Source organism: Chrysochloris asiatica, unplaced genomic scaffold (genome assembly GCF_000296735.1).
Source record: "Chrysochloris asiatica unplaced genomic scaffold, ChrAsi1.0 scaffold00070, whole genome shotgun sequence".
In the NCBI taxonomy this organism is placed as follows: Eukaryota; Metazoa; Chordata; class Mammalia; order Afrosoricida; family Chrysochloridae; genus Chrysochloris; species Chrysochloris asiatica.
Window position 1 is genome coordinate 3280070 of NW_006408588.1, and position 15706 is coordinate 3295775.

The following is a 15706-nucleotide window of genomic DNA, read 5'->3' on the forward strand; positions in this document are numbered from 1 at the left end:
GTTGTTGTTAGGTGCCACTGAGTCAGTACTGACTCATAGTGACCCTATCTATGCACAATAGAACGAAACACTGCCTGATCCTGGGCCAACCTCACAATTGTTGCCATGCTTGAGCCCATTGATGCTGCATAGTGCAACTGTTAAAGGAAAGAGTGCTGTTACTCCATACTATAAGCACTGGACTGCTAATTACCAGTCTGGGGTTCAAGCCCAGCAGTTGCTTTGTGGAAGAAACATAAAAATAAATCTGTTCCTATAAATATTTTCTGCCTTGGAAGCCATATGATTCAGAACTGACTTGACAGTACTTTAAAATACTATTAAAGGAATAGAAGTTGTCAAGGATATGAGTCCTGTAAGAGTATGTATTAAAGTTACTTGAAACCATAACGTAATTTTAAGTTTGTAGGAATCCACCCCTCCCATCTTAGAAGTTAAGAGTTCATCAGACTTTCAAGAATATATTAATCCTTATACAAGAGGCAGATAGAGGAATCAAAATGTCAGTTTATTAGCTTACAATTGCAATGAAAGTTATAGGCTCACCAAAAGCAAAAGTGAAATTTGTGCAAGAAAAACAGAGATAGTCCCATCAGTCCAAGAATACTTAAAAAAAAAAAAATTGCAATTCATTCTCATTTGTTTTTAATTTGAAAATAAAGATCTACGCTCTGGGAAACAGTTATTCTGAAGTAACACAGTTTTTTCCAAAAGCCAGTTTGACAATATGCATCATCAAGGCATTTGGTCTTCCAGTAAAATTTCCCAATGTCACCTTAAGGGAGTTATCAGGAAAATATGCAACGATATATGCATAAGGAATTTCAGTACAGTATTGTATACATTCCTTGGAAACCTATAGTAAAAGGGTTACTCGATGGCACTTAACAACAATTGTTTATAAAATCACCTTTTGGAGGCTTAGAAATTGTTCACATAGACCATGAAAAGACATGACAAACTCCCCAGGCAACTGAATATCTTTCTAGTGGTTGTTTTCTCCTGTTGAAAGTATTGTTAAAAGCTGCTAAATTATCCCTATGTGATTTTTATTTTTCCTTCTCCAGAACAATAGACAGAGTACCTCCTTCTACTGACACTTTACTGTTTGAAAAATGTTAACCAATTGACTAGGATAGAATTTGATTTCTCTTTTGATTTCTTTGATTTGGGAAACATCTAGCCTTCTGAGTCTGCACAGGCACATAAACCAATTTGTATGGATTTTAAAAGTTGAACTCTTGAGGGTGGCTGTCTCTACATTTTTGGAATCCCCATTCTATAGATCCTATACTTGTGGAACTGGGCTTTGTGTGTGTGTGTATTTTTTTTCTTTGTGACAAAAAAATACAAAGTTTAGGTTTGCTATCCACAGAAAATATGGATTTATGCAGTGTGTGGCTGGTTAAAATATATTTGCAATTGCAACTTATTTGAATATTGATGTCAATAAAGAACAATTAAAAATAAAAAACCCTCATATGGCAAGGAGGGAAAATTAAGCATTTAAACTTTACTCACTGTTTAATTTATTATGCTGACTTGCATAACTTGTTTCCAGACTAAAATTTTAACTTTATTTTATTGAACATTATACCAAAAAACAAATCCAACCCATTGACACTTACTTCTTGTTTCTCTATTGTAGGTTGAAAATAACTTCCCTTATTTTACACATCTTATACGGCTTTTTCTTCACAATAGTTCTAATAACCTTTCTTTTTTTTCCCCCTTGCTCCTATCAAAATCTATTCTCAAAATATCAGTTAATTTAAATTTCATAAAATGACAACACAGGTGTTTTAGATTAGGAGGAGATTACTAACACTATTCCCCTATTTTACCCCTTCAAGCCATGCCTCAATCTCTATATCCTGGAGCGCTGTTGCTCCAAGGTTGTGTATACATCATCATTTACCGCTGTTGCACTTAGCCCATGCCAACCTGCCTAACTGCTCCCCATTCAACCTTGTTCTTCCATTCTCCTCCCCATTCTTGTGTAGTGCCCCACCCCAACCCCACCCCTGCAGACTAGCTATCCTGTGTCTATTCCTTACCCTGTGCTCTATCTTCCCCTCCCTCCCTCCTCTCCTCTCATCCATACATGCTGGTGATCAGCAAATATATATATATATATAATCCCCCACCTCCCCCCATTTAGTGTGAGTTATTTTTCTTACACTTTTACATTAATGGTCCTATGCAGTATTTCTCCTTTTGTGACTAATTTCACTCAGCATAATGTCCTCAAGTTTCATCCATGTTGTGCGGTGGCTTGCAGCTTCCTTGTTGTTCTTTAAGATGGCATAGTATACCATTGCGTGTATGTACCAAAGTTTGTTTACCTATTCTTCAATTCATGGGCACTCAGGCTGTCTCCATCTTTTTGCTATTGTAAATAGCGCTGCTATGAACATTGGTGTGCATATATCTATTCATGTTATGGCTCATATTTCTTGTGGGTAAATACCAAGTAGAGGGATTGCTGGATCATAAGGTATTTCTATTTCCAACTTTCTGAGGAAGTGCCATATTGCTTTCCAGAGAGGCTGGACCACTTTGCAATCTCACCAGTAATGCAGGAGCATCCCAGTCCCTCCACATCCTTGCCAGTACTTATTGTCCACTACTTTTTTTAATCTTTGCTGTTATTGCTGGTATGAGATGATATCTCATTGTTGTTTTGATTTGCATCTTTCTAATGGCTAGTGATTATGAACATTTCTTCATATATTTATTGGCTGCCCAGATCTCTTCCTTGGTGAAGTGTCTGTTCATGTCCTGTGCCCATTTTTTAATTGGGTTATTTGTCTTTTTCTTGTAGAGGTGTTGTAGTTTCCTATATATTTTAGAAATGAGTCCCTTGTCTGATGTGTCATTACAAAAGATTTTTTCCCCATTCTTTGGGTTCCCTGTTCACTCTTTTGGTGGTCTTTTGATTTACATAAGATTAAAAATTAAAGTATGTCCGACTCATCTAATTTGTCTACTTTTGTTTATGTACTTTTCAAAATGTTTGGTAGTCTGTGTATTCCCTGTATTAGAGCCCTCACATTTGTTCCTATTTTTTCATTGATGACTTTCACCATTTTGGGATTCACATTTAGGTCTTTAATCCATGCTGAGTAGACTTTTGTATAGGGCGTGATGTAAAGGTCTTGTTTCAATCTTTTGCATATCGCTTTCCAGTTCTGCCAGCACCATCTGTGAAAGAGATTATCTCCTCCCCATGTATCATACCTAGGCACTTTGTAGAAAATCATTTGGCTTTGTGTGGATGGGTTCATTTCTAGATTCTTGACTCTGTTCCATTGCTCAATGTATCTTTCATTGTATCAATACCATGCTGTTTTGACCACTGTGGCCATACAGTAGATTTTAGAATTGGGAAGTGAGAGGCTTCCAACCTTGTTCTTCTTCTTGAGCAGTGCTTTGCTTATCCTGGGTTTCCTTCCTTTCCATATCAAGTTCGTAATTGTCTTTTCCATCTCTTTGAAGAATGTCAGTAGAATATGGATTGGGGTTACATTATATGTGTATATTGATTTGGGTAATATTGACATTTTCACGATGTTGAGTCTTCTATCCTGGAACATGGTATGATTTTCCACTTTGGTAAGTCCATTTTGGTTTCTTGCAGTAGTGTTCTGCAATTCTCTTTGTATAGGCCCTCTGCTTCCCTGGTTACATTTATTCCTATATATTTAATCTTTTGGGTAGCAATTGTAAATGATATTTCTTTCCTAGTATGTTTTTCCGTGCTGTCATTGTTGCTTCTGAGGAATCTAACTGATTTTTAATGTTGGTCTTATACCCTGACACTTTGCTGAATCTTCCAATAATGTCCAGTAGCTTTTTTAGTGAGTCTTTGTGTTTTCTATGTATGGGATCATATCGTCTGCAAACAGGGAGAGTTTTATTTCCTCTTTGCCAATTTGGAATACTTTTTTTTCCCCTTATCTTTTCGTATTGTTGTTGTTGTTGTTAAGTGCCGTCGAGTCAGTTCCGACCCATAGCGACCCTGTACAGGGTTTCCGAGGGTGTAAATCTTTACGGGAGTAGAAAGCCTCATCTTTCTCCCTCGGAGCAGCTGGTAGTTTCGAACCGCTGACTTTAAGGTTCGCAGCCCGATTCGTAACCACTACGCTACCAGAGCTCTGGCTAAGACTTCCAAAACAATATTGAAAAGGAGTGGTGACAAGGGCATTCTTGTATGGTTCCCTTTCACAGAGGGAAAGCTTTCAGTTTCTCTCCATTGAGAGTGATGTAGGTTGTTGGTTTTGTATAAATGCTCTTGATTATTTTGAGGAATTTCCCTTCAATTCCTTCTTTGTTAAGTGTTTTTGTCATGAATGGATATTGGATTTTGTCAAATGACTTTTCTGCATCAATTGATATGATCTTGTCATTCTTTCTTTTTTTTTCTTATTCATGTGGTGGATTACATTGACTGTTTTTCCTAATGATGAACCATCCTTGCATCCCTTTTATGAAACCCACTTGATCGGGATGTACTATTTTTATGATGTGGTACTGGATTCTGTTGGCTACTATTTTGTTAAGAATTTTTGTGTCTATGTTCATGAGGGATATTGGTCTGTAGTTTTCTTTCTTAGTGATGTCCTTCTCTCAGTTTGGTGTGAGGGTTATGCTTGCTTCATAATACATATTATGAAGTTTTCCAACCTCTTCTATATTCTGGAATAATTTGAGTTGAATTGGTGACAACTCTTCCCTGAATGTTTGGTAGAACTCACCAGTGAAGCTATCTGGGCATGGACTTCTTTTAGTTGGGAGTTTTTTGATGACCTTATCAATTTCCTCTTGTATTATGGGTCTGTTCAAGTTTTCTGCTTCACTCTGTGTAGGTTTTAGTCAGTTGTATTTTTTTTTTTTTTAAGTATTCATCTCTTCAAAGTTTTTGAATTTGTTGGAGTACAACTTCTCATAGTATTCTGTTATTATCCTTTTTATTTCTTTTGTTTCCCTTGTGATAGCACCCATGTGGTTTCTAATGAGAGTTATTTGTGTCGTCTCCCTTTTTTCTTTGGTTAGGCTTACCAATGGTTTGTCAATTTTATTAATCCTTTCAAAGAACCAGCTTCTTGTCCTGTTGATTCTATCTATAGATTTTCTGTTTTCCATCTCATTTATTTCTGCTCTTATCTTTATTACTTCTTTTCTTTTTGTGACTGTAGGTTCCCTCTTTTGGTCAGTTTCTAATTCTTGGCGATGCTGTGTTAATGCATTAATTTTGGTTATTTCTTCTTTTTGTATGTGCACATTTATTGCAATGAATTGTCCTATCAGGACCGTTTTCGCCATGTCCCAAAGATTTTGGTATGTTCTGTTTTCATTCTCTTTTGTTTCCAGGAACTTTATGAATTTATTTTATGAGTTTATTCTTTTACCCAGTTGCATTTCAGCAGGGTGTTGTTCAGTTTCCATGTATTTGACTTTACTTCCTTAGTCTTCTTGTTGTTGATTTCTAGTTTTATAACATTGTGGTCTGAATAGATGCTCTGTAGTATTTTGATGTTTATAAATTTATGGAGGCTTGCTTTTTGACCTAACACATGATCCATTCTTGAGAATGTTCCATGTGCACTGAAGAAGAATGTATATTGTGTTGCTGTTGGTTTTAATGTGTTGTATAAGTCTCTGAGGTCAACTTGGCTTATTGTGCTGTTTAGTTCCTCTGTAACTTTGTCGAGTTTCTTTCTGGTTGTCTGTAACTTTGTCGAGTTTCTTTTCTGGTTGTTCTGTCCCTTTTCAAAAGTGGCATATTAAAATCTCCCAGTATAATTATAGATTTATCTATTTCTTTCTTCAATTCTAGTAAGGTTTGCTTCATATATCTTCAAGCTTTTTCATTGGGAGCGTAAATAATTATTATGGTTAAGTAATCTTGCTCAATTGACCCTTTGATCATGAGATAGTGTCCTCCTTTATCTCTTAGGTTGTTTTTTGTCTTAAAGTTTACTTTATTAGAGATTAGAATTGCCACTCCTGCTTGTTTAGCATTGTAGTTAGCTTGATATATATATTTTTTCATCCTTTACTTTTTAGTCTGTTTTTGTCTTTGTGTGTAAGTGTGTTTCTTGCAGGCAGCATATTGAAGGGTCTTGTTTTCTTATCCAATCTGTCACTGTCTGTCTCTTCACTGATGCATTCAATCTACTGACATTCAATGTAATTATCAATAAGCATAAATTAATTGCTGCCATTATATTACTTTTTGGTCGTGTTGTAAGTTGCTTTGTTCTGCATACCTTCTTGTGCTGAGTTTGTGTTATTGTGCTATTTCTTGTTGGTTTTTTCTTGGTTTTCATGTTTGCTTGTTCTACTTGGAAGTTCATTTTCATGGTAAGTTGTGAAGTATTAACTTTTCTTGGGGTTACCTTGTAGTCTATTAACTTTTCTCTCCAGTTAAGAGACTCTATTATATCCTGTAATGTACCTGACATCCTCACCACCTGGATCTCTGTTCCTCCATGTATCCCTTCTTTGACATTGATATTATTTTAATCTTCGGATGATCTCATAACTCCTTTGAATTTGTTGTTGTAGTTTTTTTCTGTTCTGGACTTTGTGATCTGTTGACTGAGTTTCAGGTGGTATTGCCATGACTGTCAATCTCTGATTATTGTCTGTTCTTGTTGGTTTTCAGTCCAAAGAACTCCCTTTAGGATGTTTTGAAGTGCTGGATTGGTTTTGATAAAATGTCTTAGATTTTGTTTGTCCTGGAATGTTTTGATTGTATCATCATATTTGATCGATAGATTTGTTCGATAGACAATTCTTGGTTGGCAGTTTTTTTTCTTTTATGGTTTTGTATATGTCTCTCCATTGCCTTCTTGCCTGCATGGTTTGTGCTGAATAGTCAGAGCTTAATCTGATATCCTTGCCTTTGTAAGTAACACTTCTCTTCTCCCTGGCTGCTTTTAGGATTCTCTCCTTGTCTTTGATTTTGGACAGCTTGATTATGATATATTATGTCTTGGTGACTTTCTTTTGTGGTCTATCCTTCCTGTGGTACATTCAGCTTCTTGAACGTTTATCTTCTCATCTTTCAAGATATTAGGGAAATTTTCTTCCAGAAGCTCTTCAACTATCTCTTCTGTGGACTTCTCTGATTCTTCCTGTTCCGGAACGTCAATAATTCTTAAGCTGTTCCTCTTCATATTATCCAGCATGAATCTTAGACTCTCTTCAGATTTTTTTAATCCTTTTTTCTGCTTGCTCTTCTATCTTAGCAGTATTGAGAGATTTGTCTTCCAGATCACAAGTTCTGGCTTCCATTTCTACTCCTTTCCCTTTTCAATTCTACTCCTTTCCCTTTTCAGTGTATTGTCCATTTCTGATATTTTATTATTAATCATCTGGACCTCTTTTTTGCAGATTTTGATTTTTTTCCAATGCTGTATCAATCTTGTTTGATTGCTCTTGTAGTACTTTTCTTACTTCTTCCTTGTTTCCCTCCACCCCTTTTCAGAGCATTTGAATTTGTTTCCATATCATTCTTATGAATTCTTTCTCAGGCAAATCCAAAACTCGCTCTTTCTCTACTGGGTATCTTTGTCTATCTCAAGCATTTTTGCCTTAGTTACTCTTTTCTATTTTTGGACATGTTTTGAGATCATTCATTGTGTTTGTAATCTTTTGTTTGTTATTTCCATTAGTTATGTGTTTTTTTGTTTGTTTTTTTTAATGCTTACATGGATGTTTGCTGTTGTGTTGTTAAGTTTATTGGCTGTCTCCTGGTGGATATTATCAGGAGAGAAGCTTCCCTTTTCACATGTAATGCTTAGCAGCAGTTGTTCACTCTTGCCTCAATGATGGAATATTATGCTTTATGCTTGTAGCTTGGCTATATGGTCATAATTGCTGTCTCTCCTTGAGTAACGTAGGGAAAAAAAGCTCCCATCTCCAGGAAATATGTATGATCAAATGGACCAAAAGCAGAAGCAATATAAATACAGAGACAAAAAACCCACCTTGAAACAAAAATAAAACTGTGGCTGATTGTTACGTGCTACATAGGCCGTGTGTGTGCATGGTACAAGCCTTCAGCAGTGGGTGGGGCTGTCAACTTGCTCAGGCCCCTCCTCTACTCACCACAGTAGAGGTGTACACACAGATATTGAGAAGTTAATGGGAGAAAGATTGTCCACTATTTTTGTCTCTGAAGGTCAGCTGTGTATCTGCATGTGAGCAGCATAATACTCAAAATAGTTGAGTCCTTTTATGTTGGGGTTTTACAGATTGATTTATGGTTTGTCTGTCAGGCTTGAATTGCCTGCTTTTTTCTTGCTATATAGGCCTGTGTAAGGGTCCTGTACAAGGAGCTCAGATAGCTCAGAGGCCATGAATCGGGCCATGAACCGCAAGATCAGCAGCTTGAAATCGCCAACCATTCCACAGGAGAAAGACGAGGTGCTCTGCTCCTGCAAGACCCACAGCCTTGGACACTTCACACAGAGTCACGAGTAGGAACTGACTCCACGGCACACAGCCACGAAGGGTCCCACACAGTCAATTTTAGGGCTGAGTCCCCAAGGCTGACATCATAAGTAGCCACCAAGCTCCTTCTCTCTGTACCATAGGAAAACTGTGGGGTCAGTGTTGGACTTTTTAGTTGGGGGGGGGGTGTGCACCCACCCACCTGAAGGTATCTGAGCTGGGCAAAGAAGGCACAACAGGGAAGAGGAGGGAAAAATGTTCACAGTCTCCCATGCTTCCCTTTGCCAATGTCCCTGCACTTATTTTAGCATCAGTTCCCTGTGCTGGTCTCACTGTAGTCCAGCAGGGTGGGGTGGCCCTAGAGGGACTCCCGTATCCATATTTCTAACTCACAGTATTTTCCTTTATTTCATGATTTTTTCACTTGCAAGTGTGGGAAACTTACATCCAGCACCTTATGGTAGAACCAGAACTCTGGTATTGTTATGTGAGCACTGCTTCTGTAAGTTTCAATCCATCCCCCATGGAGCCTTCCCTACCTGGCTTTCTCTACTGCTGCCCAAACCAGAACTTACTTTATTATTTTATGCACGTAAAATAAATACTTTAACATAAGGACACTATTTCTTTATTTTTACTGATAATGTAATAACAGTATATTTGTGAACTCTTTACACTTTCTAAAATTCAAAATTATGCTATGTGGATGAATTTTTCATTAGCTGAAAAGTTGAGGGCTAGATGATGTTAAACCTGTTTAAGTAAGATTTTGGAAAATACTTTTTGTAAAAAATAGATAGTATTCTGCTTCAAGTCATAGGTAACAAAATGTAGTACAGATTTGGGTAAAAGGATCTTTTCCTCAGTTTTGCATAAAATCCAAAATGTTTCGCCAGACTTCAAACTGGACTCAGTAGAAGCACTTGGATATGTTCCCTTAGGAAAGGCACATTTTGAGCAGTGAATAGGTCAAGTGAAAGCCTGGAAATGAAGGAGAGTAGAGTAATGCCAACATCATCTTTGAAAAGAAAGACTAGTTTTTAGGAGCAAATGAGGTACCTTCTAAAAACAATTGCAAGACACTTTGAAAAAATGTAATTTTTAGTCGTTTTACATTTGGGACCTTTGATGGATTGAACTGTGTCCCCACAAAACACGTGACAATTTCACTAGGACATGATATCCTTCACTGAGTGGTTGTCCTCCATTTTGTGATCTGATTACCTTGAATTTTATAATTTGTTATAAATCATAGGTGTGACACCATGAGATAAAGCACTGGACCACAAGGTCAGTGGTTCAAATTCCCCAGCTGCTCCTCGGAAACCCAACACAGGGTCGCTAAGAGTCAGAACTAACTTGAAGGCACTTAACAACTACTACAACATGTCTTTGGTCAGGGTTGTGGTGTGGTGCTATCAGATAAGCACTGGAATGCTAATTACTTGATCAGTGGTTGAAACCTACCAGCCACTGCTTAGAAACCATATACAAGCTTGCTATGAGTCCATGGAACTGATTGATGGCACTTAATGGCCTCAACTGGGAGTGAGCCATCTATTATGTTTATGAGGCATACTTAGATCATGTTATTGAACATTGGATTCCTGGTATGGTACTGTAAAATAATTACTGGATTTGAACTCTGAGATTATAATTCGAACCCACAATTTGCTCCTCAGACAGCCTATGAAGGGTCACTAATGAGTAGGAACCAACGAAATATTACTTAATAGCACTGTTGTTGTTGTTGTTGTTATTATGTGCTGTGGAGTCGGTTCTGACTCATAGCAACCCTGTACAGGGTTTCCAAAGCTGTAAATCTTTATGGGAGCAGAAAGCCTCATCTTTCTCCCACGGAACAGCTGGTAGTTTCAAACTGCTGACCTTGCAGCTCGCAGCCCAATTCGTAACCACTACACTACCAGAGCTCCTTAGGTTATGTTTATTATATTAGACAGAATTAGGGTAGAATGTATCTTGTTGCTGCCAGTGTGCCAATCCATCCCATTGGTGGTCTCCCTCTTTTGTGGTGATCTTCCATGTTACCAAGCATGCTATCTTTTGGCAGTGATTGGTCCCTACTGATTATATGTCTGAAGTCTGACCACCTTGGATTCTAAGGAGCATTCTAGTTGTACCTTTGTTTGTTTTTCTGTCAGTCTGTGGTACTTTTCATGTTCTCCAACACCATAAGACAAATGCATAAATTCTTCTGGGGTCCTATTTATTACCCAAATCTAACATTCATATGTTGTAGTTCTTTCTGTTACGTACTGTAGAGTCAGTGCTGACTCAGAGCAACCTTGTTTTTAAGGAGCAGCTGGTGGATTTGAACTGCTGAACTTATTGTTTGAAGTCCAGTGCTGATCATACAGAGCAACACCATGAGTCCCACATACATATGAGGCTACTGAAAATACCATGGGTTAGGTTAGGGAAACCTTAGTTCTCAAACTGACATCTTCATTCTTGAACACTTAAAAGACGGTTTGTGCAGTAGATTTTCCTAATGCAATATGTTGTTTGGTATCTTGATTGTTGTTTCCATTAGTGTTGATGATGGACCCAAGCAAAATGAAATTTTTGAGAAAAAGCTCTTCCTCCTAAGCCCCCAAAAAGGCAGAGAAAGAGTGGTCCACAGAACAGCTGCAGAGTTTTGATCCTTGTTTAAGGTCTGGGTGCCACTTTCCTGCACCCATTTATATGAAAAAACCTGCTTGTGGAAGCAAAGTATGGTGATTTCTGATTTGTTCCAGCTGCGGCAGCTAGCAGCCAGAAGTCCTCAGGCAAAGTGGTGGGGACACAGCCAATTGGAGGCAGTGACCCAGTGCTAGAAGCCACAGAGCTGCATATCTGGAGAGAGAAGTGTAACCGATTTTTCATCTTTCACTTGTCATTTTTTATGTATCTCTCCTTTTCACTCCAATCGCACCTTCACTGCCTAGCCTGGATGCCTTCAGGTGGGTGGAAGCATACCCCCCAAAGGGTACAGCATTGCACCCACAATTTTCCAACAGCACAGGGAGCAAACTCCGCAGCTGCTTCTTATGACATCTTGAGTCTGGGACCCACCCCAAGAGCTGACCTGGGTGGAATGCTTTATCCCTGCCTGCACAGCAAATGCCAGTGTACAGCGTCAATCACAATTTTATTTTTGTTTTTGATTGGTGGTTTCGATTTCTGCTTTTAAATTGTTGCTGTCTTTGGTCCTTTTGGCCTCACTCTTCTCCCAAGGGTTGAAGCTTTCTACCCCTACCTTACCCAAGACAAGACACAAAATGTGCCCATATAGCCAAGCTATAAGCACACCCTGTAACACCCCACCATCTGGACAAGAGCCAAAACCAGCTGTTAGGCATTACAAGTGAAAACGGAAGCCTATCTCCAGATCATATCCAACAGGATATGCTCAGCAAGCTTAACAACAAAGCAACATACTTTCATTTAAGCATTAAAAACCCACATAATTGCTGAAAATGCCCAAGAAAACACAAAGATCTCAACACATGTCCAAAACTAGAAAAAATAACTGAGAAAAACGAGCTGGAAGCAGACATAGACGTTCCAGTAGAAGAACAGGCTCTGGATATGCCTGAGAACAATGCTATGGAAACAAATTCAAAAGCTCTGAAAGGGGTGGAGGAAAATAAAGAAGTCAGAAAAGTGCTACAGGAGCATTCAAACAAGATAGACACAGCATTGGAAACAATCCAAAACCTGCACAAAAAGAAATCCAGATGATTAATAATAAAATATCAGGAAAGGACAAAACACTGAAAGGGCAAAGGAGTAGAATGGAAAATATGGAAGCCAGAACCAGCAAGCTGGAAAACAAATCTCCCAATACTGGTAAAATAGAAGAGCAAGCAGAAAAAAAAGGATTAAAAAATCTGAAGAGACTCTAAGTTTCATGCTGGATAACATGAAGAGGAATAACTTAAGAATTATTGGCATTCCAGAACAGGAAGAATCACAGAAGTCCACAGAAGAGATAGTTGAAGAGCTTCTGGAAGAAAACTTTCCTAATATCTTGAAGAAAGAGAAGATAAACATTCAAGAAGCTGAACAAACCCCAGGAAGGATACACCCCAAAAGAAAATCACTGAGACATATCATAATCAAGCTGTCCAAAATCAAAGACAAGGAGAGAATCCTAAAACCAGTTAGGGAAAAGGGAAGTGTTACTTACAAAGGCAAGCAAATCAGATTAAGCTCTGACTTCTCTGCAGAAACCATGCAGGCAAGTAGACAATGGGGAGACGTATATAAAACCCTAAAAGAAAAGAAAAAAAAAAACAAAAAAACTTCCAACAAATAATTGTCTATCCAGCAAAACTGTCAATTAAATACGATGGTGCAATCAAAACATTGTAGGATAAACAGAAGTTAAGATATTTTATTAAAGCCAATCCAATGTTTCAAAACATCCTAAAGGGAGTTCTTTGAAATGAAAATCAGCAAGAACAGACAACAACCAGAAATTGACAGATGTGGCAACACCACCTGGAATTCTGTCAACGGAGAGCAAAGTTCAGAATGGAACAAAAATACAGCAATGAATTCAGAGGACCTGTGAGGCCAACCAAAGATCAAAATATTAGCAATGTCAAAGAAGGGAAAATTATAGGAAAAGAAATCCAGGTGGTGAGGTGGTCAAGTAGATGGCAGGATACAACAGAATGTCTTACATGCAGGGAAAACTTAATAGACTATAGGGTAGCCCCAAAGAAAATTATTACTTTACAATGTACCATGAAAATGAAGATCCAAGCAAAACAAGGAAACATTAAAACTAAGAAGAAACCAAAACCAAATAGCACAAAAAACATGAACTCTGCACAAGAAGACATGCAGAACAAAGAAACAGCACTAAAAAAAATTAACATCATGACAGCAGTTAATCCATAACTATCACTAACTACACTGAATGTTAATGGATTAAATGCACCAGTGAAGAGACACAGTGGCTGAATGGATAAGAAAACAAGACCCTTCAATATGCTACCTACAAGAGACACACCTTACACACAAAGACAAAAAACAGACTAAAAGTTAAAGGATGTAAAAAGATACACCAAGCTAACAGCAATAAAAAAAATAAGCAGGCGTGGCAATACTAATCTCTGGTAAAATAAACTTTAAGGCAAAAACCAGCATAAGAGACAAAGAAGGACACTATCTTATGATTAAAGAGTCAATTGAGCAAAATAACATAACCATAATTAATATCTATGCTCCAAATGAAAGAGCACCAAGATATATAAATCAGACCCTGCAAGAATTGAAGAAAGAAATAGACAAATCTACAATTATATTGGGGGATTTTAATACATCACTATTGAAAAGGGATAGAACAACCAGGAAGAAACTGTACAAAGCTACAGAGGAACTAAACAGCAAAATCAACCAACTTGACCTCATAGATGTATACAGAGCATTCAACCCAACAACAGCACAATACACATTCTTTTCCAGTGTACATGGAATATTCTCCAGAATTGACCATGGGTTAGGTCACAAAGCTAGCCTCCATAAATTTACAAACATCAAAATACTACAAAGCATCTTTTCAGACCACAATGCCATAAAATTAGAAATCAATAATAAGAAGACCAAAGAAATAAAGTTAAATACATGAAGACTGAATGACACCCTGCTGAAGAGTGACTAGATAATAGAATAAATTAAATGTGAATTCAAAAAGTTCCTAGAAACAAACAAGAATGAAAACATAACATACCAGAATTTTGGAACATGGTGAAAGCAGTGCTGAGAGGACAATTCATTTACAAACATGCATGTCCAAAAAGAAGAAAGAATCAAAATTAACACATTAACACAGTATCTCCAGCAACTAGAAACAGACCAACAGAGGGAACTTACAATCACCAAGAAAAGAGAAATAATAAAAATCAGACCAGAAATAAATGAAACAGAAAAACTATAGTAAGAATCATTGGGACAAGAAGCAGGTTCCTTGAAAGGATTAATATAATTGACAAACCATCCACAAACCTAACAAAAGAAAAGAGGGAGAAGACACAAATAACATGCATTAGAAAGCACATGAGCAATGTCACAATGGAACCAAATGAAATCAAATGGATAATAATAGAATACTATGAAGAGATGTACTTCAACAAATTTGAAAACTCTGAAGAGATGGATATATTTTTTGAAAAACACGACTTACCTAAACTCACACAGAGTGAAGTAGAAGACTTGAACAGACCCATAATAATAGTAGAAATTAATCAAGTCATCAAAAAACTGCCAACCAAAAGAAGTCCAGGTCCAGATGGCTTCACTGGTGAGTTCTACCAGACATTCAGGGAAGAGCTGTCACCAAGTCTACGCAAATAATTCCAGAATACTGAGGAGGATGGAAAACTTCCTAATACATTTTATGTAGCATAACCCTCATACCAAACCCAGGGAAGGATATCACTAAGAAAGAAAATTGCAGACCAATATCCCTCATGAACATAGATGCAAAAATTCCCAACAAAAGCCTAGCCAACAGATTCCAGCAGCACATCAAATAAATAATACATCATGACCAAGTGGGATTCCTATCAGGGATGTCAGGATGGTTCAACATTAGAAAAACAATCAGTGTACTCCACCATATAAATAAGAAAAAAGAAAAGAACCACATGATCATATCAACTGATGCAGAAAAGACATTTGACAAAATCCAACATACATTCCTGAAAAAAACACTCAACAAAGTAGGAATTAAAAGGAAATTCCTCAACATAATCAAGAGCATATATACAAAACCAACCGCCTACATTAATCTCAATGGAGAGAAACTGAACGCCTTCCCTCTGTGAACCGGAACCAGACAAGGATGCCTTTGCCACCACTCCTATTCAATATTGTGCTGGAAGTCTTAGCAAGAGCTATATGGCACGATAGGGAAATCAAGGGCATCCAAATTGGCAAAGAGGAAGTAAAATTCTCTCTATTTGCAGATGATATGATCCTATATATAGAAAACCCCAAACTCAGTAAAAAAGCTACTAGACTTCATAGGAGGATTCAGCAAAGTGGCAGGGTATAAAATCAACATCCAAAAATCAGTTGGATTCCTCTGTACCAATAAGGACAGTGATGAAAAGGACATTAAGAAAACAATACCATTTATAATAGCCAACCAAAGGATGAAATATCTAGGAATAAATGTAACCAGAGAAACAAAGGACCTATACAAATAAAACTACAGCACACTACTATA